A 7,506-nucleotide genomic window follows, 5' to 3' on the forward strand; every position below is an offset into this window, starting at 1 on the left:
GTCTTCTCCTCACGGCCACGGAGGCTCCTTATCCGCGGCCCAACCAGGAATTGTCTCAACAGGGCTGCTCTTCATCCAAGAAAGGTGCCCCCAGAACCTCCGGGTCTCCTCCCCCCAGTCGGGGCCGATTTTTTGCCTCCGTGAATATATGCCTGGAAGATGAGTTAAAAGGGGCCTTCTTCTTCTTTCTTTTTTTTAATAAATTTATTTTTTATTGGTGTTCAATTAGCCAACATACAGAATAACACCCAGTGCTCATCCCGTCAAGTGCCCCCCTCAGTGCCTGTCACCCAGTCACCCCCACCCCCCGCCCTCCTCCCCTTCCACCACCCCTAGTTCGTTTCCCAGAGTTAGGAGTCTCTCATGTTCTGTCTCCCTTCCTGATATTTCCCACTCATTTTTTCTCCTTTCAAAAAGGGCCTTTTTCTTCCCTAATTAGGAATATTCTTACAAGGCAAGACTTTGTAGTGGCAGCCGTGCGGGACTATCCTGTGGGTGGCTGCGGTCACACAGCTAGCCTGAGGGTCATGACGGCATGAGCAAGCGCTGGCCCACGTCAGCCGCGCAAGGAAACCGCATGCTGGAGAACTTCACTGAGTTTCCGTATTCCGGAAATGCCAGGAAAAAAAAAAAAAACAGAGAGAGAGAAAATTGGGACTGTTAGGGAGCCTGTGATCATTCTTCAGTTACAACACCCGGGATGTAATTCTCTCGTTTTGCTCTAAAGATAAGTTACTCTGATTGCCCGCCGTGTCTTCATTGTCGAAGTGGAACCCACACCCAGGCTCGTGCCCCAGCCGACACTTAAAGCAGCTCCCAGAAAGCCTGTTTCAGAAGCAGCAAGGAAGGCACCAGGAATAGTCCAAGCCTCGCCCCATCTCATGCCCTCAACGAGGCCAGACCCCGACCCCCGGGCTCAGTACAGACCTCCCAGCACGGCGCCCCGTGTCCGTCCCGGACTCGCGAGTGCTGCCAACTTGCAAACCTTCTTTACCTTCTCTATAGACACAACAGGTGCATCCTTCTTTAATGGAGAATGTTCGTGATCCTCAAGGAATCATCAGGAAGTGATACACGCACGTACCTCCCACAGCTAATCCTAAACAGGGAGAATCTAAACCAGCTCCCGAATATTTGCATGGAGGACGAGGGTCTTTTGGATGTCAAACACCGCACTACCATTCTTCAATAGATAATCCATATTTCATCATGTTTTGTTTTCTTTTGTTTTGTTTTGTTTTGTTTTGTTTTAACCTCAGTTTTAGTCTTTAAAAGGAAGGACAGGGATCCCTGGGTGGCGCAGCGGTTTAGCACCTGCCTTTGGCCCAGGGCGTGATCCTGGAGACCCGGGATCGAATCCCATGTCGGGCTCCCGGTGCATGGAGCCTGCTTCTCTCTCTGCCTCTCTCTGTCTCTCTCTCTGTCTCTCTCTGTGACTATCATGAATAAATAAAAAAATTAAAAAAAAAAAAAAAGGAAGGACAGGGCACCCGGGTGGCTCAATGGTTGAGCATCTGCCTTCGGCTCAGGTCGTGATCCCAGGATCCAGAATCGAGTCCCGCGTCGGGCTCCTGAGAAGAACCTGCTTCTCCCTCTGCCTGTATCTCTGCTTCTCTCTCTCCGTCTCTCATGAATAAATAAATAATTATTTAAAAAGAAAAAAGGAAAGACAGTTTTAAAACACTGAAGCAATTTCAGGTGCACATCTTTCCATAATTGTATACTTTTCTGTAACGAGATTAGACTGATTTTTATCAGTTTCAGGGGACTTTTATGGAGTTCTTCTCAAGAGTAAAATGTAGTTTTCATACAAACAGGACAGCCTTGTAAAGTCACGTTTAACCAAATTAATAAAAGTGCATTAAGTAATTTATTGTTGGGGGTACCTGGGGCGGTCTGTGGTTGAGCGTCCACCTTTGGCCCAGGGCATGACCCCGGGATCCCAGGATCGAGTCCCGTGTCAGGCTCCCTGCATGGAGCCTGCTTCTCCCTCTGCCTGTGCCCTCTGTCTCTGCCTCTCTCTCTGGGTCTCTCATGAATAAATAAATAAATAAATAAAACCTTAAAAAAAAAAAAAAGGAACAGAACAGATGGATGAACACAGTCATAACGTGTCTGGTGACCTTCAAAGCACACCAGTGGCCGCCGATGACTTCTGCGCGACGTCCACCGCAGGTCTCTCAGTCCAAGGCCTCGAGTGGAGCTCATCGCTCTCTCTAAATCAGGCCCTGTGTGCACGATGCCTCGTCTCCTGTGACACGTGGAGCTTGGAGTGTCGTGGCTGTGCCCGTCCCCAAAATGGGAGAACCTGGGTGCTTCGGGTATGAGGCAATGTTTGGGTTTCCGAGGGAAGGCAATGAATGCAACTTTATCAACGTAACACTCGGCCGTAAAGAGAACTCTTGTAATTCATCTTGGAATATTAGAGACGCCTTACCTCTAGGTTGAAACTATCAAAAATCTTGCTCCCTATTTCCTAAGAGATCTCCCAGTGCTATTGATTCTTGGTTCCCTGCGTGACCCCTTCCTCCCTCCGCTGGAGAAGCTTCCAGAAGGCAGCTGCTATGTCACCGCGTCCCCCACCTAGCACATCCCCAGCCCACGCGGAGCGGCGCTCACACACGTCAGAACATCAAAGTGTTGGAAAACAAAATTAATCGTCTAAAACACTGCCAATTGTAAAAAGCACAAGGGCTCCTGGGGGCTCCGTCGGTGAGGCGTCTGCCTTGGGCTCAGGTCACGATGTCAGGTCCTGGGACAGAGCCGGATGCTGGAGCCGACTCTCTCTCCATGTAACTCCTACTCTCAGTCTCTCTCTCTCAAATAATCCTAAAAAAAAAAAAAAAAAAAAAAAAAGAAGAAGAAGAAGTATTGATGTGGTGATAAGACTGACTTTCGGCAGCAGAAAAGCTGTACTTTCAGGACCGCTCTCAACACCGTGTCCCAAGGCGGACAGACTCAGAGCTCCGGGGGAGGACAATGGGGTTTCTTTCCCAGGCCGGCCCGGTGGCCTCCTCGCCACATTCACAGATGTCCCTGCCTGGGGCCTCCTGCGGGTCTCGGCCAGCGGTGGGATAGATGGAGTGAAAAGGAGTCCTGACCCCTGTGGCATCCCCGTCTCCTCGCCTTACAGCCGCCAGTGGGAAACCTCAGGGGTGAGCTGAGATTCCCTTAGGGTTTTACCTTCTTAGGCCTGGGGCTGCCATGGCAACGGGGCCGAGGATGTGCCACTGTGACAGTTCCCCGCCTCTGCTGGGCGGGTCCCGGACGTCCTTCCTCCCTGCTTTCTTCGGAGACCTTGGTCGTGTGGGGCCCTGGGGTGAGCGGGCTCTGGGCCACGAGGGGCTCTACAGGCCACGTCCTCACCACCGCCGTCGCTCAACTTCACTGCAGAATCGATTTCACTTTAGGGTCATTTTAGAATCGGAGGGGGGGCTTGGCTTGGTTGTTCAGCCAGCAGCACCCCCTTTACGGGTTTCTCTGAGGGGCCTTATCAGTTCGCACAACTGACACACCAGGCACCGTCGGGGAACAAGCGGGAGACGGCGGGGAGACGGGCTGAGGTGGCGTCCGAACGCCGAGGGTTCCCGCCTTCACCCTAAGAGCCACAACGACCCCCAGGGGATTGTTCCCTGATGGAAGCGCAAGCCTTATACTTTGAAAAGATCACGCCAGCTTTTGGGCAGAGAATGGGACGCAGGGGACCAATCGAGGATTGCGGGCAAATCCGTAAATCTGACCAAGGCCCGCGGAGCACGGGGTTCTCCAGACAGACAATTCCCGGGCCGGCCGCTGCCAGATCTAGAGTAGCCCCCTGCACCCCCTGGAGTAACCCCCTGCACCCCCAGAGTAGTCCCCTGCACCCCATGCACTCCTTGGAGTAGCCCCCTGCACCCCCTGCACCCCTTGGAGTAACCCCCTGCACCCCCTGCACCCCCTGGAGTAGCCCCATGCACCCCCGGAGTAGCCCATGCACCCCCTGCACCCCCCGGAGTCACCCCTGCACCCCCCGGAGTCACCCCTGCACCCCCGGAGTACCCCCTGCACCCCCTGCACCCCCCCAGAGTAGCCCCCTGTACCCCCTGGAGTAGCCCCCTGCACTCCCAGAGTAGCCCCATGCACCCCCTGCGCCCCCCGGAGTAGCCCCGTGCACCCCCTGCACCCCCGGAGTAGCCCCATGCACCCCCAGAGTAGCCCCCTGCACCCCCTGGAGTACCTGCACCCCCCTGTACCCTCCAGAGTAGCCCTCTGCACCCCCCGGAGTAGCCCCCTGCACCCCGTGCACCCCCCGGAATAGCCTCCTGCACCCTCCAGAGTAGCCTCCTGCACCCCCCAGAGTAGCCCTCTGCACCCCCTGCACCCTCTGCACACCCCACCCCCGTGCACCCACAGGCTGATGGCACTTGGAACCGCTCTGCCCCCAGACTAGCACCCACCAAGCTGTAGACGTCGCAGGAGAGGTGGGAGGCAAGGACGGCCGGCAGCGACAGGCAAGGAGCCGCAGACAAAGACGTGCGCGTCCGTGGCAGTGAGCACACACACCTATCAGTAGGCGCAGACGTGCCTTTATTGAATATAAAACCGAAACAACATAATGGATCCGGGTGGAAACATGATGAGTGACTCACTCTATTCTTTTTACTTTTTTGGGGGGGGGGAACCATATAATTGTGACAACTGGAAGTCTGCTAAGAGGGCAGGTCTGGTCTTAAGAGTTCTCACCATGGTAAAAGTCACCAAGCTGTACCTTTGCCGTGTGTGCATTTTTTTCTATTCTGTGAGTTACATTGCAATAAAAAAGTATGTTTTAAATACTCTACGCTCTTCCGCTTTAAATCAACAAGCTGCAATGTATGGGAAAACAGTTTTTACCAATACCACTACTTTGATATTTTGTGCTCTGTATCTGGTAGCAAATACATTGACTATTACAGGTCTGAGTAATAGTTTACATTTTACTAAGAGTTTTACAGGAAATAGCTCATTTAAAACTTAGAAGGCTACGGGATGGAACTATGGTCACATGAGGCATAGAGAAAAATGAGACATAAAAGCCAAATTTTCCTAAGATTGCACAGGTGAAGGAGTTGTGATTTTATTTATGTATTTATTTTTAAGATTTTCTATTTATCCATGAGAGACCCAGAGAGAGAGGCAGAGACACAGGCAGAGGGAGAAGCAGGCTCCATGCAGGGAGCCCGATGTGGGACTCGATCCCAGGACCCCGGGGTCACACCCTCACCTGAAAGCAGATGGTCCGCCCCCCACCCCAGGCATCCCAGAGTTATGATTGTAACCCAGGATGTCCAACTGCACACATCTGCACAAATGTGTTCAAAGACTATGTAAGTGACAACGGGACACCATGGAGAAAGTCATGTTTGTGTTACCCTAGACCAAAATTAATTGGAAAATTAAGCCAAGAGATGAGAAAATCTTTTGGGGTTTTTTGGGGGAAGGGAGGTTGTTGTGTTTTTTATAAACTCTAACCATTGGGAAGCCTGGGTGGCTCAGTCAGTGAAGCATCTGTTCCAGCTCAGGTCATGATCCCGGGGTCCTAGAATCAAGTCCTGCGTTGGGTTCCCTGCTCAGCAAGGAGTCTACATCTCCCTCTGCCCCTCCACTGCTTGTGCTCTCGGTGTCCCTCCCTCTCTCTCAAATAAAATCTTAAAAAAAAAAATACAAATCACCTAAATAATAAATAAATAAATAAATAAATAAATAAATAAATAAATAAACTCTAACCATCAAATTGACTTGAAAAGATAGAACTACCATATGACCCAGCAATCCTACCTCTGGGTATATATCCAAAGGAGTGGAAGTTGCCATCTCAAAAAAAATTATGTACTTCCATGTCCATTGCTGCATTTTCACAAAAGCCAAGGCCTAGAAATGGTCCAAGTGTCCATCGACAGATGAACAAAATGTGGTGCAGACACACACACACACACACAGAGTAAAATACTGTTCAGCCATAAAGAAGGAAGAGATCCTGGCATTTGGGACAACGTGGATGGACTTCGAGGGCATTATGCTAAGTGAGATAAATCAGGCAGAGAAAGACAAATATTGTATCAGCTCAATTATTTGTGGATCCTAAAAACATCAAACTCATAGAAACTGAGTAGAATGATGGTTTCCAGGGAAATGCGGTCAAAGGATACAAACTTTTGCTAAGATGAGTAAGTTCTGGGACCTATCACAGCACGATGACTGTACTGTGTACTTAAAGGTTGCTATGAGGGCTTTAATGTTCTCACCAGCACAACAAAATAGTAATTATGTGAGATGAAGGATGTGCGGTAAACATTCCACAACGTGTAGGGATATCCCATCACCACAGTGTGTATCTCAAACTTACACAATGTTATATGTCAGTTGTATCTCAACAAAGCTGGATTAAAACAATCAGATGAGGAGAAGATTGCTTGTCAGGTCAATGATAAGACATTTGTTTCATCACATCGGAAATACCGGGATCACTTCCAAGCAAGCATAGAATCTAGCAAGTTCCACCGATGTTGAACGTAATATCAAGTCATTGAAAATTTGACAATGTTTCTATTATTTTTCTCACCCTTACATTTACACAAAGCAAGAAAGTCATTACCCCATAACAGACGCACCTAGGGAACTATACTCTCTCTCTCTCTTTAGTTTTATTTATTTATTCATGAGAGACACAGACACAGGCAGAGACACAGGCAGAGGGAGAAGCAGACGCCCTGCGGGAAGCCCAAAACAGGACTCGATCCCAGGACCCCAGGGTCACGCCCTGAGCAGAAGGCAGATGCTCACCCACTGAGCCCCGAGGCGTCCCAGGAACTATACTCTCTCAAGCCTGAATATCCCATTAATATTTTGTTTAGAACAAGGTAAGTAACAACATTAATTTCTAATACAAATTCATGTCAAAAGTAAAGTGGTTGGTGGGTTTCTTCCAGGGAGTATATTAGTTTCGTGGAGGTGAAACCAGACTCTAACCAGTGGCTTTCTGAGAGTCATTAATCCAAGAGCAAGGAAGTTCCCTGACTACCCAAGGCTTTGTTCCCTGCTCTCCTGGCTGAAGCTCGTCGACACCTTCCAAGGTCTGGTCCCAACACCACCGTCTCTGAAAAGATTTCCCTGCACTTCATGCCCCTAAACTATTAATTCTTCTAAATCGCTTTGTATTATGCTCCCTGAATGATCTCTTTAGCTTATATCCCTAATCTTTTAAGTAGCTTGAGAACAGGAGCTAATGCATTTCTTTTAACTCTTTAAAATCTTTATTTTAAAAATAATAGCGATGGACGTGAAATTGCAAGAATTAATACAGAGAGATTCCCCCATGTTCTCCATTCAGTTTCCCCCAAAGGTAATATATTATCTATCTATAGTGTCATCTCAAAACCGTGAAGTTGACCTTGGTACGACCCACAGAGCTTATTCCAAGCTCGCTGGGTTTACGTGCACCCCTGTGTGCGTGTGTAGCTCAATGCGATGTCATCACACGTGTAGATT

The sequence above is a fragment of the Vulpes vulpes genome, chromosome 10 (genome assembly GCF_048418805.1).
Source record: "Vulpes vulpes isolate BD-2025 chromosome 10, VulVul3, whole genome shotgun sequence".
Taxonomy (NCBI): Eukaryota; Metazoa; Chordata; class Mammalia; order Carnivora; family Canidae; genus Vulpes; species Vulpes vulpes.